The following is a 26896-nucleotide window of genomic DNA, read 5'->3' on the forward strand; positions in this document are numbered from 1 at the left end:
TGTCACTCAAGGGCTTTCCGGATGTGTCAGGGGCAGTGGTACCGTCTCGGAAAGGTCCCGTGGATTAAATGGAACTGGCAGAGAACTATTTGTATTTAATTAACAATGTCTAAGGGAATGGAGGGGGGGATGGGGTGGAAGAATGATACGGTGGTCAGCGCATGTCGCCAGGGAGTTTGCACTCCAGGCACCGTCCTTCCAGCTCCGTCCATCGTACTTCCTTTACTTTACAGTGATGTGATTCCACACGGTGGCAAATTGCGTTGAGCTGATTAGGGAGCAACTTTTACCTACAGGATCTGGCGGGCGGTTCAAAACCAAAAAAAAAAAAAAATAGGTGAATATGAGCGAAAAATTCCGCATCAAAAATACCGTCACTATTGTAAACGAGTTCCTTCGGAGGTCGGAAGGAGGCTTCTGTTTTTGCCTGTTTTGCCCTTCTTTGCCCCCCTCTAGCCGGCGGAGCAAGTTGTCCGTCCGATCGCACCACAGACCCATAGTCTCGCTGCTAGGAATTTCCCATCCAGACCGGTTTCGGGGTTCCTGAAGTCCGAGTACTTATTTTTTTGTGTGTTGCAGTTCGGTAGTTGGGTTAAAATATTTGGTAAAACTCGCCCGGGAGTAGTGTCGTTAGATTGCAACACGATCGCTGCTGACGATCATGTTGCTGCTTCAAAGTAAAGCGGGAATGGAAGGATGTTTGATGTGGACGAGTTTTGCATGGAACGAACGTTTAGTAGCGCTGAAATGTGAGGAAGCCAAAAACAGCAAAAAAAAGAGCCTTCAAAGGCGTTTCATCATGTCATACAGACACACACACACACACACGCAGATACACAGTATATTGGTTGCATCCGTCCGGTGCAATTGCTTCCCGGATGGTAAGTGTCTCCATTTCCCGGTGGAAAGGTCCAGAGCTATGTGCTTTGATGCGTGAAAGAGAGCGAGCAGCAGATGTCAAACGAATTCACATTTATTTTGCATTAGCTGTTGTGTTTGGATATAAGTATTTGCGTGTGTTTGTATTTGCCCATTGCATAACACGGCTACTACACCTGACAGCCACTATGAGTACGGAGAAAGGATAACCTTTGCTTTACAGTGGAAAATAATATCAATTTGAACTGTTTTAACTAATCCCTTTCTCTTCCATGAAATCCCCCGGTACGGTGAGCTGCTCCAGTGTACACAAGTGCAGTTCGGTGTAAATGTTTGGAAGTTTGTTTGAACTACTTTGTCACCACCAAAAATATATTTTAATTGGTACTATTTGTGTGTGTGTGTGTTTAAACTTTGTATCGAGCTAAACACATTCGCGGTCGTTGCACAATGTTTACGCAGCACTGCATAATGCATTTCTTGGATTTGTTTCCATTATTGATGGTGGTGGAAGTGCTTTTAGTAAAATTATTTCCGGCAGAAAAAGAATGAAAAAGGTTCCCTCACTTCCCCCGACTCTAAATCATGTCCCGGCCAGCCAACATTGCCGCTTAATAACGAGCCAAGGGAGAGGTAAACATCACCTCCACCCCCTCAGGCAGCCCTGCAAGGCGATACATTTCGAGCGAATTCCGAAATTCAATAAAGTACGATGTTATGTGGCCCGTACACTCTTGCGGACAGCAATCGACGGGCGGACAAACCTCCCCCTTTGCCTTCCGGAATACAAATGCCCCGGGTGCTGCCAGTGACACCTGGGCGGAACGGCCTTTTTCTCCGGTCCGCATCCGCCGCTTGTTTGTGTGTGTGTGTGTGCGCCTGGTGTGCAGAAAAATGTGCACCGCCAGAACGTTGGCAATCAATTTCCTATTCACCCTTCGCTCCAGCAAAACCCTACCAGCGGGCTCCGTCCGGGTGGGGCTGAACCGCGCAGCAATTGAGACGTCGTTGGCACATTGATTCTTTGGGACGACCCCTTTGGGCCGCCCCCCGGGGGAAGGTAGCCCCGGAAGTTCGGGCAGCAAGCGGGGTGGGCAAAGCTTAAAGGCCGGGCAAAGAATGCTGTGAATGTGCAGAAATGATCTAGCGCTTCTTTGGGGAGAGGTGGATTTTAGGACGAGGGGCTGGTGAAAACCATAAACAAGTGGCCGACTTACATCGACAAGGCTGGTACCGAGTCAGCGTTTATCCGACTTTTTTGCTGTTGTTGTTGTCGCTGTATGGTCTACGGTAGGTTCCCGTGTCCCCGGAGTACGTTTCATGTTTCCATGGCTCGCAACGGTTCGACTGCATCGGGCTGCATCATGCTGGCAGTCGAGGAGAATAAATAAGAAACATGCAAAAATCACGAAATAACGCGAGAGGCGCATGAAGGAGAAGAAAAAAAAATTGGACCACCAAGTCTCTCGCCCTCGAGCAGGAGCGGGAAGGAGCAAAATTATGAAAACTAAGTTTTAGAAATATATTTATTTTATGCATGGAAAATAAATATAAAAAAAAAATCCTCCAATCCACGGGTGGCGGCGAGCTCGCTCTCACAGCCTCGCTGGCTCGGTTCCTTCGGTTCCAGGCGTTTATGCTTCCGTCAACTTCACACACACACACACACACACACACACAATGGGAAACGTATTCGTAGTTTGTGCATTCGGTTGTGGCCGCGTTCAGGCGCGTTTGTGACGTGGTATGCATCTTCTACTGCAGCTCGTGCATTTTATTCTGCCGGCACGAGATAGAGAGAGAGAGAGAAAGAGAGAGAGAGAGAAAGGGGAGAGCAAACCGAAACAGTTCACGTGCAGTACCGTACTTTTCCCTAACCGTTGCCGTCCGTCTAGTGGTCTTGGGCGTTAGTATGGTAGTACTATTTGTTTGGTGTGCCTCGTCCACACGTGCGGTATGACACGAGGGAGATGCATTGTCGTTGTTGCAGAGGGCGCTGTAGCGCTGGCCCTGTGTTACTGGTTCGTCGTTTAGTAGTAACCGTGGGTAGCGCCACGCCGCAGCAGCACAAGGGAAGGTGCGAATAGAGTTCCAGCCGAGAGTCCGCGTCATCGTGCACTCGCAGTTGTATAGAGCAGGGGTCGAAGCAAGGAATGGTGCAAACAACAAAAAAAAAAACGAGCACGATTTGCAAATAGAAGAATGTTTTGCTTTGCTGTTTTTCATTGGGTGCCGTTTTGGGAGGAGAATAGAAAAGAGACCAACAAAAAAAAAAAAAAAATGGTTGCATTTCCTTCCTCCTATTTCATTTGTTGGCGGGGTGCGGTGTTGGTTGGCTGACGCTATGCATCATGTTTATGCTCCGATATGCATACATAAAATGACACGTTTATTCTCCACTTTAGTCAGATTCATCGTTCTGACGCGTGAGGGCCCTCCTGCCACATGCTGGTACGGGTATGTGTGAGTCATGTGCCACGAGTGTTTGTTTATGGTTTGGGGACGGTTTTCGGGCTGGCTTATTGTCGCGTGGGTCGATGGCACAGTGCAAGTGGCTCGCGCCAGTGGACCATTTTGCTCGAGCGTTTGCGGGCGTTGGAGGTTTCAAATTAAGAATGGTGCTCCCACTCCTTTGCATCTTGTGCCGGATGTTGGGGCGCTGTACTGTTGGGGTTTATTTGTAGACGCTCCAATGGGATCGCAATCGCCGCCCGGAAACAGCAATGAGCCATCTGTAGCGCCCCATTCGGCGTGGAATGTTAGAATGATGATTTTTTTTTCTTTTAAAAAACTATCAAACAACTACTCAGGACGGCGTCGGATGGCTTCTGGGGGTAATTTATTGTTGGCAGGTCGTCGAGCCGAGCTGTGTGTGTGCGTGTGTGTCTTTGCTGATCGTAACTAGCGAACGACGGGGCATGGCGATGACATTTTTCCGATTCCTTTACATGATGTGCTTTGTTTTGCAAGGCGTAGGCAAACGGACCACCAGGCTCGGTGCATGAAAGTGCATAAAAGCAATGCACCAATGCACCTACGTGTTGGATGGTGTATCGTTGTGCCTGTACCCTAATCCTGCGCAGTACGTTGCTAACCCTGCTTTTGCGGGAGAAATTCGCCAAACCGGTAACAACTGTTTTGCGTGTCTGTGCCTTTCGCCCGATCGTGCAAAGGTGTGCTGGGCTGCTGTATGCGGTAAAAGTGTTCGGTAGTGTGATATTTATTACAATTTTGAATACTTTGTCGCTTAGTATCGTTCTTTACCTTTCAGCGTGGCCGGTGGCGAACAAATATTGCCATACTAATATATGAATTTAAGTTAGACGTTGTGAAATGCAGTTTCAGCATGCATTGAAAGCTTATATATTTTATAAGGCAATCTACCAAACTGTTTTTATATTAGTTAATCCGATACTGTATTTAAAGCTCGAAAAATATCAGTATAGTATTAAAGTTTCCGTCTTTTTTCGTCCTGAAAAATGGACCTGTACAGAAATAAAACTTGTTCAGTCCAAGCTAAGAAGATGATTAATGTGCGAAACAAATAGAGCGCTACTTATTGTTACCGCCTAAACAGTGTTTTGCATTTCCTTGCAAGGTTTCGCTAAACAAAAAAGCTTCCTACAACACAATTCGATACGGTAATTGAATACTTTTTTCGTACAAGCTTAGCTCGCTATAATGACACTGACTGTAATTGGAGTTGTTTGTTTGCTTCCTTGCCGCTAACTGTGCTTAATTTTCCGTTCCGTTTACAGCGCAAAACAACGAAAGCTCGCGAAACTTGCAGCATCCCCGCACCGAATTGTGGGAGGCAAATCGATCCCAACAAACAATACCAAAAACACGGTCACGCGAACGGTTGAAGCCGTACTGCAGTTTGGGTGCTGTTATTTTCACTTCTTGCGCTTTGGTGACTTTCAATGGATCCGTTTTCGTTTCATTTGTAGCTGCCCGCCTCCCGCTACCTCCCTCGAGTGTGCCCGAGGAGAGGAGTGCACTGATTGCTTGTTATGGTTTTGCGTGTCTTGCGTGTGTTGCTTTTGGTAAATATTTTTTTCTTCCTTTTGCTGCTCTTATCTATTTCCTTCGCTAGATTTGATGCACTGCGTAGCAACTGGTTCGAGCATCCTTGTGCACCTCGGTGTGTCGTGCACGGTGACGTTTATCGTTAACGGGGATGGTTAGCGATTTCCCGGCCCCGGCGCTACCTGTGTTTGGTGGTGGGCAAATCGAATGGAAAACAAATAAACATGCATGCGAGCTGTGGCTGTGAATTCATGCATGCATCGGCGATAGCTGGAGACGGGTGTGTATGTGTGTTGGAAGGAAAGTAGTGCAGTAAAATGAAGTGGCAAAAATTGCATTCGAATGCACGTGAAAGGTTACCTCGGTTGTCGCTGTGCAACGGCACTGGAAATAGGTGCGGTAAAGTCAATCGAATGGAAATTATTGTGCCGATTTTTCATGCTACGATAAGGAGATGCAGATGAAAGGATTCTGTAGGACGTTCTGGCATCAAACATTGAGATGAACATGAAAGGCGTGAGTCGTTTTTAAATCACACAAATAATGTACTGTAGTTTAATATAGTCAATGAAAGAAGAACTATGGTTATTGAGAGGATCTTGGCATTTTGAAATGCTATGATGATGTGAGGCTTTCGAATAGCTTATCAATTAAATGCTTAATGAAACACATGGTACAACCATTATTATAGTGTTCAACAAGACACATCGAACGATCAAACCTTGTTAAGCCCACCGCATCCAGGTGACTGTCATAACAACTCCCACAGAACTTGGAGAGAATAAGAGCGAGATAGAGAGAGAGAGAGAGAGAGAGAGAGAGAGAGAGAGAGAGAGAGAGAGAGAGAGAGAGAGAAAGAAAGCAAAACGATAAGTTTCAACACAAGGGATACAAAGACGTTGCGGTTTGATTAGTTTCATCATTTCTTAATCGAAAGCAACTGCTACCATTGCCGGGGATTAGGCAGCCTAGGTACTCAGGGGCAGCTGAGTCAGCCCGGCAGTATGCGCTACCGGTGCGCCACCGACTGCAGCAAAGGGCCGTAAGCACACTTAAAAATATAAGCATTCTTAAAAAGTCGATTACTTGGAAACATCGATAAGTGATTGTAATTGAATCACTGCTTGAAGCAGTACCGGTGCAGTCTCGAATGCACGTACGTAGGGTTTCTTGGTCTCTCTCTCTCTCTCTCTCTCTCTCTCTCTCTCTCTCTCTCTCTCTCTCTCTCTCTCTCTCTCTCTCTCTTTCCCCTGTGTAACAATAATCGGTTGTGATGGTGCCGAAATGGTGCGCAGGAGAAGTGCGAGTGTGTGCGCCCGAATGAAGATTATAGCATTCCAAAGCATGCCCGTGTGGGGTGGGGTTTCGGTTGGGGCGTGCAAGGGCAAAGCGCCCGGCAAAGACGTGTGCTTTTGCCGGATGCCAATGCACTACTTGTATCAAGTTGAAGAAACTCCTGGCCCTCCATACGCAAGAGGGTGCTCTGGGATGCTTCTTCAGCAAATCGCTCCCATCGACAGAGACGTAACCGGTAACGGTAACGTTTGCTCCCGGGATGGAAATGTGTTCTCGTTCAATCATTCTAACGCACACACACACACACATACCAGCACACACCTGGTGGATCAGTGGCGACGTCCGGAGGGAGGTAAAATTTTCGAAACCATAATTTTTCCTGTGACACTTCTGATCCGGATAACAATTTATGCAGCAGTAGAAGCGACCCTCTGAAGAACGGTTCACCCGTTGGTGCAGCGGATTGTGCTGTGTACAATGTTGCTGTGCTTTTAATATGTATTTTTCTTTCTCTCTCTCTTTCTCTCTCTCTCTCTCTCTCTCTCTCCCTCTTGCTGGTTTACCTCTTTGCAGGATCGTATCTCGCTTGCCCGCCGTTCACTGGCGTAGTCGTAATGGGGTCTCCGACGATGCTGTCGGACGGTGCACCGACAATCAAGTCATCGTCAGGGTCGGTGTGCATGATGCACTGTGCACGCTCATAAATCGATCGCTGTTGCGATGGTCCCCGAAAGCGGGAGCGTTTGCAACATACAAATGAATAAATTTGCAAATCAAAACCCCAACGCACACAAGCAGCACAACATAGTCCTGATATCCTGATCCATCGCACAAAGGGGTTTTGGCGAAGAAATTGCATTGCGCCCAGCGCCAAAGCCGCGGGTTCCCAAGCTAGGCTAGGGTTCGATTTTTCATCGAAAAGTTTCGAAAAGCCAATAACAACGGCCGGTCCGGCCAGGCTACAAGGCCATCATGTGTGAGTTTGGGATGCACGGGCACGGGCTACAAGTTGGCCCCCGTTCGACTTCACACAATAATTTGTGTCATCGCGTCACCCCGGCACGTACCGAGCGGTCGTTAGCTAGCCAAAACGCACGGCTCGAGTGGAAATCAGTGGACCGATGGAAGCTGAAACATTCGCCCTGCTCGCTGTTTCGCTCAATTGGCGCACGCACGTGTTGATAATGTTTGATACGCTTCCCGGGCGTGTCTTCCCAGTACCACCGCGAACCCACGGCTGGCGCAAGTACGGCTGGCGCGACTCGGTCCCGTTATGAAGCGTAAAATAGGTACCGTGTGTGTACTGCGGGCCTGGCCAGTTTTGAGTTGGAAAGACTTTCAGCACCGACCGTCATCATTATGTCCGGGTGGGACAGGTTGCTACGTCACCGCTTGCATTGCCGGACAACTGCAACTGCTGGTCTCGCTGCTTCGCAACGCTCGACAAAAGCCATTTCGAAGCGCACGTGGTCGTGCCGGGCAGCCTGGGACGGTATGGGGCAAAAATGATACCGAGTGGTCCCAATATCTAGCAGGAAGCAGATGGGCTGTCAGTATTTAAAACTCAAGCTTTAGGTAGATTAGGGTGCAGGTACGGTATTGGGGAGGCGATTCGCACACGATAGAAGTAGGTACGGTTGTGTAGTTATTCGGGAAAGCGGGAGCAATTATGAACGGATATTAGAAAATTGTGTTTTCTATAAAAGATTTTAATCGTTTCTGTTCGTTTTTCCCTCTTAGCAAGACTTTATTATTGAATTCGATCGTGATGAGAAGATTGTAGCATATATTGTGCATCGTATGTTGGTTTTAAGAGATCCTAACTGTCTGTTAATGTTACAATGTCTAGTTACAGGATACCTGGTTATTAATTGTTTCTCTATTCCTTGTTTTTCAGTCGCTGCTCTCCAGTAGCTTACTGTTAATCTCCTTGTACCATTTGTAGAGCTCGCGGGGTACATCTCACTGTACAACTAGTTACATCACATTCGCATCACATCCTTCCCCGCATAAACCACCTATCCAATCAAAGCCATGATACATCATTTCCCATTCGATATGCCTTGCATAATTGAGCTGAGCCCGAGACGTTCCGCGCCAAGCGTATCCCAACAGATAATCAGATTCGCCGCGAGTGGGAACAAGTAAATAGCCCGCGAGTGGGAACAAGTGAATAGCAATCGGAACGGGGTAGGATGGATGACGCTCAACACGAGAGGCTGCGACGCCAAGCACCTGGCATTCGCTGGTCCGGATGTAATCGATTGATCTGGCCCGGGCGCGATGGATTGGTTGTCTTCTGCGTGATGTACGCCTGCCCACCCTGTAGCGTTGGTTTCCCGGAGACGGGGTGTGAAAATACGTTCCGCTTCGTGGAAACCCGTTTACTACTGCCGTGCTTTTCCGGCCCTGACAGACAGCCTTTTGGGCAAGGTGTTCGCGTACAGTTCGCGTTGCCGTGCACGACGCCTATCGGCACAGCCAGCCGGGTTGCAGCACGATCCGGTATATTTATTTGGTGACAGTTGCCTGTCAGTTTATATCGCGTCTATTTAATATCCACGTATCCTTTCATCGCAATTGGGGGTTCACGTGCAGCGTCGTACGGCTACGGGTCGGTCGCGCAAACCGTACCAAACCGTGGCGGATGGATGGTGAAAGCACTCGGCCCCCTTGGTTCTCGTCCGGGCTGCTCTCTTGGCTCTATCGCGAAATTGAGAAGACAAATCAATCGCAGCTTGCACTGACACGGCGGACGCGCGTCCGTTGCACATTTGCCTGCCCTTTCACGCTCGTTCAGCCATTGTCCGCCCCTCAGCAACGCCACTCGAAAATTCGCACTGTGCTCGATTAATCGAAATTTCCATTCCCTTCCCCTCGGTCCCCGCCCCATTTTGACAGGTTGCCCACGCTCTCTTGTCGGGTGTGCACAGTTTGATCGCCGTTTCAGGGGCATTGCAAGGGGGTTTTGTGAGCTGACCTAATTGTGATGCCGCAGGGCTGACGGGGAGAAGAAAGCGTGCGGAGACCGTTTGAGGCTGCTCCGGTTGGTACCGACCTGTGTGCTGCTGCTGGTGGTGGGTTTCGTATTCAGCACGCGTGTATGTTTTGAGATTGAGAAGCTCGGGCCGGTGCAGCACAAAAGGGCGATGCGACCGCAAACGTTTGATCAGACTTACGGCGAATTACGGCGCTATCATTATTGTGCAAATTTCAATAGCATAAACAGTCGGGCGTAGAGGAGCGTGCGGCGTCCGGCACGAGCACCGGATAGAAAAGCCAAAAGCACTTGTTTGAAAAGCGATACTGATGGCCATCTCACAAGCAAGAAACAGTAAACATTACAAAGAAATTATTCAATAGAAAACAGCTTTCGAATTGTAAATGGCGGTAAATTGATTTTTATTATTATTATAATTTATCATTAAAAAAGGCCATAAAAAATGTAATAGCTGGCCCTGTAAGGTCAATTAATAAATTCAATTTCAGCCAATGCACGAACAATCCGCAAAAGGGTAAGAAATAATGTACAAAAAGGGCACCATTCACCAGTATGCGTTAAATAATAAATACGCTTAATTATTTGCTCCACTAGTCGATCATATTTTTATCACGGAAAGTGCATAATGCCGAACCGGAGCACCCACGCACCCTTCCTTCCACCACGGTTCGTTTGGTATGTGCAATTTTTCACGCAATAAAATGATTTTTTCCTTTTAATCTACCATCGGTTCGGAACCGTGCAGCAAACAAGGGACGAGTCGCATATCTTGCATCAATTGCCTCGCGCGAATGGAACTTCAATACGGTCCATATTGAAGTGCAACGATTGTGATCGATATTAAAAATTCGATAAAACAACAGCAACAACACTGTGCGCCACGGTACGATGAAGTTTGCGCATTTGGCAGTGAGCAGAATACGATTATTAAATGAATGTTCGTGTAAAACGGGCAATTAATTGCAATAGAATTTATAATGGATCTGCACAGCAAAGTATTCTAAAGCAGTGAGCATTCATTATCTTTTAAACGACGATGGCAGCAAGTTTTGCAAATAATTTGTGTAGCAGAAGAAATGCTGCATTTAATTGTCACTAAACGATTGCTGATTAGGTGAGCCTAATTTGCCGGCCGACGCGCGAGACAAACTTCAGCGCGACAGTATCAGTGCCGTCCAGCGTGGCCTTGCGCTGTTCCGTACGGCCCCTAGAGATATCGGCCCGATATTGAGTTGATTAATCAAAGACTGAAAAGACCCGTCCCGTTGAATGGAAACAGTTTGCTGGCCTGGCCTGCCCTAGTCCTGCACGGTGACATTCGACGACGAACGAAATAATCGCTTCGATGGCGTCGTTTTTGAAAAGTTTGCTCGATTTCCATTATGAGCTAGCATTAATCATAACCTGGACCCCCCCAGGAAAACCCCTTTTTGGCCATTGGAGTCGGTCGGGTTTGGAGAGGGGGCAACTTTTTCCGATGCTTCCTCTTTGGACTGCGCTGTGCCTCCCACGCTTGGAGACTGGTTGGACAGGAAATTAACGAGACAATAAGTAAGTGCACGTGCTCTCGCTACGGGGGGAAGAACGTGTTTTGAGGAAGGCAAAGGATCCAACGCAGCTCGTACTGATTGTTCTAACCTGCTGGCCGGGTAAGGATGGCGCGCATATGCTATGCTCGGTGTAGCGAAAATTTTGTGCCAGATTGTTGCGTAAACACAGTGACGCAAAACAAATGCGCAGGCCCGGCGCAAATTGGGGAGGAGAGGGACACATTCTATTTCTCAAATTGCGCACCCCTGCCCGCTCGGTTTTTCGGAGAATTGCTGCATCAGGTGGATTTCGGGCCGAGGCTTGAGGGAAGAAGCTAAAAGCACGGAGAGACATTAAGTTTGAAAAATGACTCTTCCTAATGAATAATTAACAACTGGTAGCTGTTGGTGGAAATTAATTGCTTTGAAATCAACAATTACTTTCAATTGTCGCTTCCGCTGGCTGTGTCTCTCTGGAATGTTTGAAAGAAAGCGGGTAAGCTGGTTGCTACCTGATTTTTAGGCTTTTTCATGATTCTTAATAATTTTTCTTCATAGGATGACCATCGAGAAGTGGTTCTCTTTATTGAAGATAATTGCTGCAATCAGCTGTATACTGCCTTTTTATTTGATAAAAGTTAATCCTTTTCGAGAGACCACCAATAGTTCCTAGCTTTGGGCAATGATATATACATCGGTCGGTTAACCAGAAACAATTAATACAGGGTTTCCCACGATTTATTGGTTGGTTCCCACGATTTATTGGTGCGTTCCCACGATTTTTTGGTCATTTCCCATAATTTTTTGGTAGCAACCCACGATTTATTGGTCGGTTCCCAAATATTATTGGTCGGTTCCCAAATATTATTGGTCGTTTCCCAAATATTATTGGTCGGTATTATATTATATTATATTTGGGAACCGACCAATAATATTTGGGAAACGACCAATAATATTTGGGAACCGACCAATAATATTTGGGAACCGACCAATAAATCGTGGGTTGCTACCAAAAAATTATGGGAAATGACCAAAAAATCGTGGGAACGCACCAATAAATCGTGGGAACCAACCAATAAATCGTGGGAAACCCTGTAATTTCGTGATAGAGATGACTGTGAGTGATGTATTGCTTCAATAAAGCGATTTGAAACAGGTTTGGTTCTAAGGTTCTTAGAGCATGTGAAAGAATCTCTAAATGTCATGTTCGAAATTACGTTTCCTTCCAAAAACTCCATGTATTCAAGATTCCGAAAATCATGATCGAAAGGCATTCTCTTGCCATACACCGTCCGATTGTGAATGCTATCTTTGGACTGAGAGAAACATAACATCACCTTCCCTTGTGTGTTTCCAGGGACCAATACAAGCCGGAAGTCTGAACCATGCTTCAACCGCACACATTTAATCATGCCTAAATGCTCGGTGACCCCCAACCATTCTGACCAACTGATGCTGGTCGGCATGGTTAATGCATCCTCTCTGGTCATTTCCTACATACACAAACGGTTGACGGTGTGCTGCGTTATTTAAATCAAAGTTAGGAAGCATTTCCTCGCAAACCCTCCGCATGCATTCCGGTGCTAAATGTCAATTACTTGCAGGAGAACGAGCAAAGCGTTTGGGGAGTGCTACACTCCTGCAAACTGTCGCCATAGTTCGATGAGGTCAACTGAGGTACACTCTCGTGGTGCCATCTCCGGTTCAAAGCAAGGCAGATAATAGGAGTGAGATAGACATAAAAAGAGAGCGATGCAGATATGGCTTCGGTTTTCCGAAGCGCACTACCAGGGTTTGTAGTCTGTGTGCACGCTATTGCTTGCGTCGTGTCCCGCTTTACCATGTTGTAATCCTAACCCCTAAAAACATATGCACTTTTACGTATTCTAATGACTTCAATAATTAAAGAAGTCCTTCATGGGGATCGGGCTTGGCTTGCATTGGTTTGTGCTTCATCGGAGTCGGAACGGTTGTACCGATTGGCTACCACAGCTGCAGGCGGACGTTGCGGTATGATGGAGTGCTTGCCGAGAACCCCCGGCAATCAGAAATTAGTTTCACTTTGCCGGCTTGCCCGGCGCTGGGGCCAGTTGCAAAGCGAGTTTGTCTGTCTCCCTGCCGACAACTGAGGGATGCATGTTGGATGCTGTCGTACAACACCGCACGACTCTGCACACCGGTGCCCGGCGGGCGATTGACCGTACGACTTCGTACGCAGCCGGGCCGAGTGGGCCACCGGGCGGGCGAGAACATCCCGGTACCGGCCGAGAAACTACTGGTTTTCTTTTTTACTTCTCTTTTTTCTCCGGTTTCCATGACCGCTTAAGGCCCGGATCGGGTGGCTAGCAAGGTAACCTTGCGGAAATGGAAAATATTAACACTCCACAGACATACACAGGCTCCTAAATTTGTCTTCCTTTGAGAGCATAATCGTCTCGCATGCTCCCTGTCCCCCGGGTGTACAGGCTTGCACGGCCCATCCATTCGGATTTGTTCTTTTCTGCTTTGGAAATGCAATACGCTGTTGAGAAATATCGGTCGTCGGTTTTGCATTCACCAGTCGGTGGGAGGCACGTTGCTGCTTACCGCTTCTTCCAACACCACCGCCACCGTTCGAAAGCCGCCTGCAATTGCAAGTAGGCCAATGGTAAGAGTTTTATTCTACGCACCGGACCATTTAGCCGATGGAGCTACCTCCACATAACCGTCCGTGAAGCCTTCCAATTGCTTAGAAATTTGTTGTTTTAATTCCTGCACACGAGCCATGAACTCGAGCTCGGTGTACGGTGCAGTCTGTGCAGCAGGCGGGTACGGTACAGGAATGCTCGGATTTCTGACTTTTCCAAAAGCAAAGCGGATAAGTGGGATTAGCATTAGTCTCGCAGTGAGGGAATTTAGGATTTAAAGTGATTTTTTTTGCTTCCCCCTGCTAGCCTGCTCGTTCTGCCCGTCTGCCCGAGCCGGCCACCGGTCGTGTGGTTTTGTGTCCCCTGTGGCTGCCCTCCCAATGCACCGTAGGGCAGGGATGAATTATACGGCCAGTTTGGTTTAACCAGTAAGCTCGGGCTATAATGATACGTGTACGGTTTGATGGGGTATTGTGTTGCAGTTGCCGCGGGGGAAGAGCTCAAATCCAAGGGAATGGCTAAGGCTGAGCGAATTGTTTTGGCACGACTTGGAGGGCGCACAAAGCGAAACTAGACACACTGAAGTGTGCTGTGGAGGAGTGTTTTCGAGAGGAAATGAAATAATTTTGGTATTTTTTTTTTCAATTTTTGCATTCGGAACGTCCGTTAGTATCAAGTGCGGTTTGGTCGGTGTGAAGTGCGAGAAGTTGGGTTGGCTCCTTGCGTGCCTGGACAGGTGCACTGTGTGTGTTTTTCAATTAACTTATGCATTTTTGAAAACATAAGCCCATTTTGAGCTCTGCCAAGCCGATTCCGGACTGTCATTGGATTAGGGTGAATGGAGGGCTTTTGTTTGTTTCAAAGCCAATTGTTTACATGCTGGATAATAGTTGCTCGTATATGGATATACAGGAAAAGGACGTAAAAGTAACTTACACGACGCAAGCAATGGTTAGTAAGATACATAAAAGTTTGAATCAATTGTCGGATTAATCGATTGCAAATTGCTCATGAAACATCATCCGGGATTATCAAGCATCCGAAGACGCATTGTATCATCCTGCAGGATTTTACAGACAAAGCCAAACTTAAAAAAACCATCCATGGAATTGAGTATCCATCAAACTAATAAGACTTCCCAAGAAAGTAGTTGATTTATTCATTGTCAGCTTGTTTTGCCTCCATTTATTCTCCTCATTTTACACCCACGGGGACGGTGGAATTCCATTAAACAGCTGATCGTACTCATTTCCGTTCGTTGGACATTTTTCAACGTCATTTCAACCCCAATTATGGTCAGCGAAATGAGGCTGCTAAATACTTTCCCTCAACTTGGGTGCGCACCATTTTTTTGTCGCATCCCTTCACCGATGATTCAATATTTCACCTCCGTAACGCAACGTAACATGCATTGACCCTTCGGCTCTTAGCCCAAGACAGTGGCGGTCAAGTCCGATATAATTTCATCATTTTTAATTTTGCTCTCGTTCAGCGCTTCTTCCCGGTTGGCTGATGCGGCGTTGGGGTTAAAAAGTTTTCCCTTGCCGGTCACTAGTTTTTGCACGTGTAAATGTGGGAAACAAAACACGAGCAACACAACAACAGCAACAACAGCAACGACAGCATTACCAACGACAGCAATTGGCAGAACCCTTCAATATTTCCCACGTAGCACGGTCGGGATGGAGATCCCCGAGCGTTTCGCTAAGCCGCACACCCCACGCTAGCTTTCCCCCGAATCCATCGGAAACCCTTTGGAGAGAAATTCCACCCTTCAGACTCGGTCGGTGACGTCGTGGGAGCCCTGGTACGGGTAAGGTTCGGTTCTACGCTTCCCTAACAGAATGTGGCCTTTTTTTTGTTGTTTGGTTCCTAAACCCACCGGAAACCTGCCGTCACGCAATTCGTTTTACGTTCGTTTTGAAAAACCACTCTGCGGAAAACCCATTAACTCACCACTTAACGCAAACTCTTTTTATGTGTCCCTTTTCTGTGTGGCTGGACTTGTGTTTCTGTCGGGTGGTTTTTTTTGCTGCTGCTGCTGCTGCTGCCGTAGTTTGTCTCTTTGGAAAGTTTCTGGCCGGCCCGGGAGCGCTCGTGGGTGGAACGCTCTTTTGTCCTTCGATAGCTGACTAACGCTGACTTTTTCTTTCCCGTCATAATTGGTTACTTCCTATCGGACAATCAGGCGCGCTAGGTCAGGTGAGAAGCGGGCGGCACACAATAGGGTGCAGTTTTTGCACTTCGGAGTCTGTTGTTTTCACTGTCCATCAATTTCTTTCCCATTCGGCATTGATCGTTTCAGGCGAAACGGGGATGCAATGGGAAGTGGCGAGAATTATTAGGAATTGAGGGAAAGTTAAAACATGGAAATGTCTGCATGGCTTAAGCTTTTGTTTGTAGGCAATTATGGCTTTCATGCATAGAGTGTAGAACTCATTATTTTTAGTAAAAATATTAAATTTATTTCTATACGATAAGAGGAAATCAGTAGCTGCAAAGGATTTATTCTACTAAATCATTCCATTGATGCATGCCCATGCAGGTAACGCATTCGCAGAGCCAATGCCTGTCTCATGTTTATCTTCCTAGAATTAAACCTATAAACCATTTAACGAGCTAGTTCTCTAGGTATCTCCCGTCGCTGATCTCGGTAACAACAATTACTTGCCCTCGTTTCATGACCTGCCTCTATTGAGTTGTTATTCCGTCGACGTGCCAAGTCCAAGCAAATCTGTCAGTACGAACGTCATTCTCTGCCAGACGGGCTCGTTCTCTCTCTCTCTCTCGGGATCGTTCGGACGAGATAATTCATCGTCTATTTCGGGTTGCTCTCGTCGGTGTTGCGATAACGAAAGTTCATTCGATGCTGTACAGCAATCAAAGGTTATGATAAAATGCAAACAAATAGCAAGTGGTTTGCAATTAAGCAACAAAACATTTTACAAAAAAATACTACCAAGCTTTAGTGTTAACTTTTTTGTGTCAACGTTTAGCCATGCATCCTCATTTGCTTTAAATGTCAAGCTTATTTCGTCAAAAAAAAAGAAGCGTACATAAACCCCATCATCGAGACGAGATGTGTACGTTTGGTCGTTTTGCTAAAACAGTTGTCGCACGAGTTGTGTTGTTTTTCCTCCCCCCGGACCCGGAATGACTGTGCGCATGGTCACTGGCACATAGGTCGGCATTTGTTTATCTTCCTTTCTTCGATTCACTCGAGATTGGGTGTTACTGTGCTGTGTTGTGTTGTTTTTTTCTGTTTTTGTTCCTCCCTTTTGTTGCAGGGAGGATAGATGAACACTAGTTCGTGTGTCACTTTTTCCGCCCCGGGATGATTGAGAAAATATTCAACAAAATACACTTGGTGAGAGAACATCGAGTCGGTTCGGATGCGGTGAGTAGACACGAAGTGAAAATCCTTAACGCGTGGCAGTATATGCTCATCTCACAGATGCAAACGTGTTGGTGGTAACGTATGGTGTGGTTGGAGGTGGTTTGTACTCTTTGAGCGAATTGAAAAATTTAAATATAACAACATTTTGGGAGGCAAAGAAAGATATTTTTATTTTTATTTGCTTGGAATAATCCCTTGATTTTTTAAATTAAAAAATAATAATAAAGCCATAAAACAACGGAATTATATGATGGATCAAGATTATTGGTTGAACATACATTTACGACCGGGTTGCTCTAATGCCAAAATGCCAAAAAAGAACTAATTTTATAATATTTTATATGTTCATACCGAAAAGCTATTCTTATGTTAATACGAGCACTGAGAAATAGTAGCACCAGCTTCTCACCAGCCACCCTGAGTCGCTTTTGCTTACCTTCATTCACTCACCGTCGCGAAAGCATCATCTCACATTCTCATCTCACGGCATCGTTTACTCTCCCTGTTCAGCGCCACGACACCACGTTCGGTTCGCTCGGTTCACATGGCAAAAGTACGAGGCGAGGAATATTTGCCGAAGCTGAGCAACATCCTTTCGGAGACACTAAACAAAAAAAAAGAGCAGAAAAAGAACATCCAGCCTCCCGAATCGGATGAACGCGTACTCGACGCGGATGCTGGAACGGTCGCCAGTTTGGCAACATCCCGCGTCGGTGTAACAGGCCCACTGGGTAGGAGTGTCGTTATCGGTCGTTTATCGGTTGACGTACGAGCCGTGATCTTTTCGGAAGGTACGTTCGGTACTGTCGTGTTCCATGATTCGCGCACTGTGATGTAGCGTTGACCTAGTGAAAGAGTAGCAAAGCAAAAAACAAACAAAAAAGTCTCAATCAGTACATTTGGGAGATCGTAGAGGAGATGTGGTTAAGCCGGGATACAGTTTCGAAGCCTCCAGATGTGTGTGCATGTGCATTTGTTTAAACACTAAAAAGATTACTATTCTGCCTGGAAACACTAATCTGGTACTCATGGACAAAACTCCAATGGAATTGAAAATCCATCCGCTCACTGTCACTGACAGTTTAGACGAGGAAAGATGCAGACCCTAACACAGTACTCGTGGCAGTGTCGAATGGCCAGTTTTTCAACAGTTTCAACGATGAAGTACCTCTTGGTCCGTGGCTGAAATCTGCACTGCGATACGTTGCGTAATACGGCGCGTTACACATTCCAGACTATCATCACTGGAGCTGCCTCCTCCGAGCACCAGCACCGAGCTAAGGATAATTCAATCAGCTTCGGGTCGGAGAGCTGTAAAAAATTGAAATCAATACCCACCCCCGAAAAGGAGGGAAGGGCGTCTACGTTTGGCGTGGCGGGTGGTTGGATTCGGCACCGCTCGCCACGGAACCGCGGCGCATTATCATTATCAGCGTTTCGTCTGTAGGTACGCGCTGTAGCGTTTCCCTTTAGGCTGTTTAGGCCAGGGCACACTCTCACCCAGCACGCAGCTTTCGCGCTGTTATCGTTCGTTTCCGATCGTGAAAACTTTGCTCCAAAAATAATAAACCATAAACGGTGGCCGTAACACGGCGGCAGCCAAACAGGCAGCAGCCGGGCGGTTCGAAAACGATACCGAAACCGGTGCCGATGCCCCGAGCGCTGGTGAAGGAGAAGATAAAATAAAAATAATCACACTTCCAGCTGGCGGGCCAGCAGGGGCAGGGTGGGGACCAGGGTGCACGGTCGTTAACAGGCATCCGGCAGGCATCTCCGAGGCGGTCGCACGGAACGGAATTTTCAGCCATTCCGTACAAAACAAGAATTGGGCAGGGCATTTGTTTGCCAGAGGGGTAGGTAGGAGGGAGGGGTGGTTGAATGGGAATGACTTTTCTTTTATGTAAAGTGCGATTCGCTTTCCCCGGTGTGGCTGTGCAAATAAAATCTGCCAGTTTTTGGATGGAATTTGGAATGGAAGCTAAGCGTGAGAGATTTAGAGTAACACGCACTAGACAGGGTACGGAGGATCGTTAAAGTTTTCAAAAACTCAGCTCTGTATACTGAATACTGAATACACAATGTTTCGAGCTATTTATTTGTGTGTATTCCTGCATGTTTCTGCATAAGCTTGTATAATCCTTCTCATCCTTCAGAGTGTCATTCCAGGCTTTATTCTTGCTAAAACGCTTAAGCTAAACATATGCTGTGACAGATTCGTTCGGTGACGGCTCGAAAAGTGAACCGGAAATGTGAGTGTCGTCTTCCAAGCGTGTGAATGTGTTTGTGTGTGTGTGTGAGTGTGTCACGGCTAGATTATTGTGCGTTGGTACTGTGAAGTGGAGCAAAATAGGAAAACGTAAGTGTTGCCACCAAACGGCACAACGCTGACAGATCCAAGCGCGCGCGAGAGTGTGTGAGTGCATTGTTAGTGCTGTATGTGTGCTTTGTGTGTGTGTGTGTAGAGCAGCTGCAAAAAGGGGTGACGTCCTTTGACGTTCAAAATCGCGGAATGTCAATCTAGCTCGGGCTCAGCGACTGAAACGCTGCTCTTGTATAGATAACCCCCCGTGCAGGAAGCAGGGCTAGCCCGATATCATTTTTCTTCCAACCGTGTGGGTTTGTCAGTGTCTGATTGTGTGTAGCTACAATAAAAGGAATAAGAAACAGGTGAAGTGAAGACAGGCGTAAGGAAAAAGGAAAAACACAACCTAGCATAGTGGTAGTGGTGGCTATTGCTTTTACAGATATCGTTCAGTGACGGCAGCGATTACACTTTAAAGCACTCAAGCGCCCGAGCCACTCACGAAATACTTCGAAAGTAGATGCGTTCTCCAGCAGCAGCAACATCAGCAGTAGCAGCAGCAGCAGTTGAACTAGCAGCGGAGCCAGAACTAGGTCAGCTATTTTTATCAACATTCTTCTCGCTCGCCCTAACCTCCGGGAAGGCTATATTTTATTCTATGTTTTGTATTTTCTTGATTGTTTTTTGTGTGTGTGTGTGAGCAATTTGAATTCAAACCCTATGCGCAACTCACCTTTAAAGTACACCTTGGACTACCCACCGCACAGTGCTGCTAGTGGTCGAGGGGCCTGGCGGCGATTAAAACCCGGTTGTGACATTTTCCGAAAGGATTAATGCCCTCGAGGGAGACCCGATTTTGGAGTCTTCCTGCACCAGTGCAGCAATAACCTTGGTTCGGGCTGTAGGAGAAAGGTTGCCTCTTAGATGACTATTCACAAAGATGTAACCCCAGTAAGCGTGGAGCTAGACGAACGTTTTTGCATACCAAGAAGAACCCAAGCCCCACGGTGTCGAGGGTTGGGCGAGACAAAATTAGCATCACAAGTAGTGAACTTTGCGTTGTACACGACCTGACCTGTGAGTCTTTTCCGCAGGAAGGAGCGAGAAGAGGCTGAGCTCAGCCATGGGGCAGCTGTTGCTGTGGCGAACGATTCATCTCGGTGGCAGCGGCTTCTAGGAGGCACCGGCGACACCACACCATTTCAACCGGCTCATTAAGCCCGGCTTGCCGTTCTGGCCTTGGCAAGAGCTGGCCCCAGTTCTCAAGCATTGCAGGGTGCGCCTTTTGTTTGCGCCGTACGACCGGTAACGAAGCGAGGCGAACTAGTCGGCAGTTACTGGTAAAGCCATAATCACTCCTTTGTAGCTGGGACGGGGCCATACCGCGCACGCCGCTCCGTTGATGGGCTTCATTCACTTCCTGGAGCGTGGTGGCCTTTGTAGCGCTTTCTTCCAGGGCGGGCGTTGCGTTCTGGAGCCCCGGGGGGAGGCAAAGCATCACCTCACCCAAGGGGCCTTTAAATGTGTCGGTTTTATCAGTTTTGCTTACCTAATTAAACGCAAGATCGGTCGGACAGGCAGCAGCTTTCCAGCGGTACTTCTGGGACGGGCTAACAATGGATCGAGGGATTACGCTGACGCGAACCTGTAATTAGACGGCTAGCTGATGGTAGGTAGGGTAGGGAGGCATGAGGCTGTCATCGGTAGACTCTGGACTCTGGACTCGGTCGATTGATAAGTAGCAAATGACTTTGCGGTTCCGCATGGCAAGTACGGCGGCAAGTTGGCTGATCCGTACCATTAGCGTGCCTGATGATGGTTGGATTAAACAGCAATTTGCCGTTGTTTGTGGTTTGCTGGTGCTGGTGCTGGTGAGGTGCAGAAGCAAAACACCACCGCCGCTAAGCGAAAACAATAAACGACTACCACGGGAAGGAACTGAAAATTGCAAAGCGCGTGAAAGATGAAGTTATAATTCGTGGAATTCTGCTCTCTTGCTTCTTTCTGTCACGTTTGTGGTTACATTTGTACACTTGACCTTTATCTAGCGAGCTAGATCTTCAGAAAGTTTTGCACCGCCACGTGGTTTCATTCGAGCAATTCTAGGAAGCTGTGAAGCCTTTCGAGAAAGGAATGGGAATGTTTTAGGCTAGCAAAAATGTAAATAAATGTAACGTCAAACACGTTACATAAAACCGGGCTCAAATGCTCTGCCCGGCAAAAAGAGAATGCATTAAACGTAATGAGCCACCTGCTCGCATAATCTGGCTAGGGGTTTGTCCGGCCCGTTTATACGGCTACGGTGGTTATATTTAAAATTTAAATATAACCTTCACCTGAATTGCTGCTAAAGCCGAATGAATAATTGTGCAGTTTTTTTTGCGCTCCAGGTTTCTCTCCTTTTACCTCTCTTTCGTCTGTTTTCGCCCAAGTGAGCTTTTGCAACGTGATTTATTATACGAAAACCTTTTTTATAAAAAAAAAACTTACCCCATCAACGGTGCAGTAGGATGACGTGAAGGAAAGCGTTAACTGCTCTTCCGACACCTTCACTTTCAAGGCTTTTTGTTCAGGTTGACCCACATCCTTGCCGGTGATTTTCTAGCGAATGTTGGTAGAAGAAAAAAAAACAGACTCATAAACAATTTTACGAACGCACACACACTACCACTCTCACGGTCAAAACAAACTGAGCATCACTCATTTCGTGCCGGCTGGCCCAGATTTATGTACCGGGAATGTTTTGTAAACCGACCCAAGATTTGTGTGGTTGCAGAAACAAACAAAAAAGCACGACGAAACCATCCCAAGATTTGTAAAAGTTCTCTAAAGCAGCACCCACTGTTGGAAAACTTTTGATACGTTGTTTCCTCGGCCACGGTTGTTCGATTTGTGAGTCGATGATATTTCTCCCCACGCACAGAACGTAGAACCACGGAAGCGCTTCTCCACCGAGGGGTGGAGAGTTTTCCAACTTTAAACATGTTTCGGTCAAAAGTTTGCGCTGCGTAGGTCGTGAACCTAGACAGCTCAGGGTCGATGAAGGCGAGAATTTTGGGGCGCTGTGTTGCTTTGGTTGCTTTACACATTAATCGGTCGACAGGTTAGGCTGATTACGGAGCCTCACAACCTTTAATGTGCAGTGAATGGTTTTGTTTATTTGAAGTTTTGTTTTGAGCCTAGTAAAATATACAGAAAAGTTCTCTATACCAGCAAGGGTTTGAAGGCGGAAATGACCGTCGAGTTTCCGCTGAATCGCTGAAAAGCAATAATGAGTTTTCCCATCGAACCGTTTAGCACGGAGTGAAAACGATCTCTTTTTATTGCGCCCAAAGTAGCTTTGGAAGTAAAATTTTATGAACTCATCATTAATTACACAATTAAATTTCATTCGCTTCCAAACACGCCACGACACGTTGGACAATCGTTGGAATGGCTTGAGCGGGGGGAAAAAATAAATAAATAAATAAAATAAAATAAACCACCGCCCAGGGTAGAGTGCTTAAAGCGTGAAAAGCTTGATTTATTGCCCGGTCCGAGAATACCCCATGCGAAGGGGTCACTTTCCTGCCCGTCACCATCCTGCAACACGCCTGAAAGGGCTGGAAAGCGATTCGAATAAACGAACGGTTGGAACACGAGCTCGAAATGTTGTGCCGCCGGTCGGATTATCTCAAGAAGCGAGTGTTTAAGCGGTACACTTTATGGTTACCGGCAAAAGGACATGTGAGACGAATGTGCGTGTGTGTGTGTGTGTGTGTGAGAGAGAGGAAAATTGTAAAACGAGCGCGCTGCCCCGTTGTAAACAGCGCCATGGAAAACCAACCAAATAAAAAAAAAAGGAAAGCAAAAGAAAAACCGGTCACCTTTTCCCTGTTCAGTACCCAGAAACCCAGTCAGTTTTCGTTTAGCACGTTTCATGTTACGGAACGTCCGAAGGATAGAGAGAGAGAGAGAGAGAGAGAGAGAGAGAGAGAGAGAGAGAGAGAGAGAGAAAACGAGAGCGAGACAAAGCAAACGGAAATGGAGGCTGTTTACGGTAAAACATAAACCCGTCGTCGGTAAAACATAAACGCGCGCAAAAGGGGTCGAAGAAGAAACAGAGCAAAGTGGAACCGGAGCAAGGGTTCGGCAAGGCCCGTGCTGCTGCGGTGTGCAAAAGCGAACCGCATAAAACTTCGCTGGAAAGACCGAACAAACCGGACCCGTCGGAAAAGCCGACTCGCGGAGCAGGAAAGGGGGAGTGGAAATGGGCCGAAAGGCTGGGAAATTGATATGTTTGTTTTAAATTGAATTTCAGATCCACTGCCGGCGAATTTGGGGCTGGGCTTGAATTGCTTTCGCTGAGACCGAACGGCCACGACAACAATAATATCCAAAAATGAAGCTTCACTAATGGAGAATGGTGAAAGTTGCGTAGGTCAAGAGCCGAAGGAAGGGGAGAGAGGGAATGCCATTTCTTTTCCTTCTGAAACGCGCTCAATAAACAGCTGAAATGCAGTCTTGCGACATCAAGACGATGTGCTGTTGTGTTTATTTATTTCAATTAGATTTAGTTTCCGCTTTTTTAATGCTTCCCATATACTCGCCGTCTCTCCGAAACGGCTCGAGCTGGTCCGGGCCCGGGGCAAGTGGAAAGCGGCGGACGGATTTATAAACTCGACTGCGCTTATGGCAAGTGTTTCTCAAGCCGCAATAAAGAAGCGCTTCTTGCTAACAGGCGCTTTTTGACACCCGACAATCCAGACGGCTCGGGATTGTCCCGATACGGATCAAGTATCTCGGCCCTATCGTTTCCCTTAAAAAACATCCTCCCCGCCGGACGGTGGGCGGGGTTAGCGGCGGGGCGTGATTGCTTATGGATAAATGTTTATCCGTACGTGTGTGCAAGGTAGTATCTCGGTTCGAGGGACTATTGGAACAACTGTGGAGGCAAGAAAAGGCAAAAAAAAGGATCGTGGCCATTTTGTCGCTATGATTGTTGTCTGGTTGCGACAAGCGTTCGATGCTGACCTTTTCCTATCTGCAATTCCGTGTGTTCCGTGTGTATCGAGGGCTGGGGACGCAAGGCAAAGGGTTGCACGAAGCGAACAAGGGAGCGTCGCTTTGCTTTCTGTCATGTGGAAAAGGGTTTGTTTTTTCGTATTCTACCAAGAAGCAGGAGCTTATACAGCCCCGTATCGAAGTGGGTAGCATCTGCCGTGTGCCGTTTTGGCAGTTGTTGTGCTGTCGATCGTCACAGGTCATATAGTTTTGCTACTTTGCACTTCTTTTCAGCAAACCGGCTGGCAGCGTAAGAGGAGATGTGTTTTGTTTTAAAATTTGGAAATTTTGTATCAAATGTTAAAACATTTGTTTCGTGCCGGTTTAGGTATGGTTGGTCGTACGGAGACGGTGCCCTAGCTAGAAACCGGTTCACAGATGGGACCGCGTGTGCGTGTGGGTGTGTGTTGTAAGAAAACGAAAGATTGCAGAAATAAAAGAAAATAGCAAGCGAACAAACTGCACTGGAGTGTCGTTTATAAAGTTGCGCTGTATGAGTGTTTTAGACTTTCTGCCGAATCTATTAAAACTAAAGCATGCTAGTTCTGTTTTCCACCTTTACGTGGCAGCGACACGTGTGGGCTTTCATGGAACACAACATGAATGCAGCTTGACTTGTGTCCCGGCCATTGCTTAACGTTAGGAAAGTTTTTCTTAAGTTTCATATGCCCTGAACACACACAGAGCACAGAAACAAGCAGCAAACCTATAATGGGCAAAGTGTGGAAAACAATTGTCTCTTACGCCAAGTCCATTCGATATTTAGGCTTCGTGCTTGGCGGGCCAAACCTTGAGACAAGAGAGAGACAAGAACACAACGAAAAAAAAGCCCACACAGCGTGAATTTTTTATGTGCTTTCCTTAACCTCTCCTCCCCCGTACCATCCGGGGATCGAATCCCCGGGAGACTTTCACCGGATATGTCTGGGTATGTGTTTGTTATGCTTTCCTTCTGCTTTTGTTTCGATTTCGGTTAGCGGTCGTTGTCTTTGTGTCGCCTCCCTCAAGAGTGGCGTAAAATCTGTGTGCAAATCAGATGCGTTTTCCTTTTGCCCGACGACATTAAGGGATTGGCGTCTGTTTGTATGTGTGTGTGTGTGTGTGTGTGTGTGCCGGGTCTACCCTTGCGATGAGAACACATATTACGGTTTGCTCCCCCCCCCCCGCTGTGGAGATTTTGATCGTGTTGATGGGATGTTTTTCCTTTCCCCGAGCATTCCATCGCGTGCCGTCTGCTGGTTCTGGTTTCGGCAGTTCTTTCTTTTATTTTGTTTACATCACTTTGCAGCCAAGCTTGGGGAGCTGTTTCGGTTTTAAAAATGTATGCTCGTGGCGATATACCCGGTGGGGCTTTGTTTGCGCACATTACGGGGTCGCATTACGGTAAGTGAGTGAAGTATGTGGTATTTGGTTGGGAAAATGTGACAATTTACTTGGTACTGTGGTGTAAGTATTTTTAAGTAAACGATTTTGGGAATCAATGGTAAATTAAGGACTTATTTGAGTTATGTAAGAGGATGTTTGTATTCAAAACTATTTGAGTATGTTTGTGAAGAGTAAAATGGACATCTTCTTACATAATAATTACAGAACATTGACACAATCTGCAATCTTGACTATTTCGGTAGGCTCTAAGTGATGCAATTGCAGATTTAGGTAACAACTGAATTTTCAAGTCGAAAAAATAACCCAAATAAGATGTACATTTGATCTGGAACAATCGAAAGGCAATACTTCAAACCCTTAGACTACCTATAAACATGCGTCACTAAAAATGGTAGCTAATAAACGGTCAAAAATAGCGTCGTCGTTTCAAATTGCTATTCACAGCGGATAGCTTTGCTTGATTGGAAAAGCTCACTAGCACGTGAAATCGAACCACTCCAACATATAGTGCACCGTTGGACACGATTTGGCCCTTGGTTCTGGGAATTTTACTTCCAGGTTCCGCAAGATTGCGCTTGAGCATAAAAACGCGCCCCGAAACGAAACAGCTCACCAATTGAGTGAGCGTCCGTCTTTTTGTGTGCGTGTTTTTGCCTCACCGTGTCCAGTCTTTGATCCATCGCGAGAGCTGTTCGCGAGCGTGTATCACGAACACTGGTTCACTGTGTGCCAAAATGTGCACGTAACTTTTCACTTTAGCACCGTGCAAATGTTCCTTTAAGAAGGCGAATGGCGAAAACCATAGGGAATCTATCTTGCAACATGCATTCGGAAGGAGAAAAAAACACACAACATCCATACGCTGTGGTTGGGTCGGTGTTACAGAGTTGATGTGCTTGTATAGCAACGCTCGGTAACCCTCACCACCGTTTCGATCGTGTCTTGGCAGTGTCTTGCGACAGCATCCACTTATGTTTGCGGCCTGAAGTGGGTGGAAGAGCTTTTTGATTTCTCATCAATTGATGAGCTTTCGTGACGAGCTTGGCAAACGACGAGCGCAGAGAAAAGCGCATTAACTTTCTAGCCCGTTGCCACCCGGTGCACGTCGCGTCGACTGTAGTCATTCATCGTTTTTGATGACTAAGTAGTAAACCGCCAAGGTGTGACTTGCACCCGTAAGCCACATACACTACTGTTGGCCACCTTCAAGCAGAGCGTGAGAGAGAGAGAGATAGAGCGTGTGTGATCAATATTCAGGAGCTGCAGAGGAGCATAACTTTATTTTTTATGGGTTCACGGTTGCCTTCGCCACTAGTCTCCCAGCCCCGTACGTAGGGTGCAGGGAAGATTTCGGGTTGTTGTAAAGAGGTTGATGTTGTGTAGTTGAAAGCGAATGGAGCTGTTAGC

The 26896-nt window shown here is 46.8% G+C and overlaps 1 protein-coding gene across 3 annotated transcripts in view; it reads left to right on the forward strand.

The window, feature by feature from the left end:
• Positions 1-17441: 17441 nt before the first annotated feature.
• The window catches only part of LOC120949827 (uncharacterized), a 180687-nt gene continuing 171232 nt past the window's right edge, over positions 17442-26896 (forward strand). For 2 of the 3 annotated variants that reach the window (XM_040367359.2, XM_040367361.2), the window contains exons 1-2: positions 17442-17549; positions 18912-19653. The gene's annotated coding sequence lies outside the window, so the exon portion shown is untranslated. The remainder of the gene's footprint in view (positions 17550-18911; positions 19654-26896) is intronic. The other variant, XM_040367360.2, reaches the window with a different exon arrangement.

Source organism: Anopheles coluzzii, chromosome 2 (assembly GCF_943734685.1).
Source record: "Anopheles coluzzii chromosome 2, AcolN3, whole genome shotgun sequence".
Taxonomy (NCBI): Eukaryota; Metazoa; Arthropoda; class Insecta; order Diptera; family Culicidae; genus Anopheles; species Anopheles coluzzii.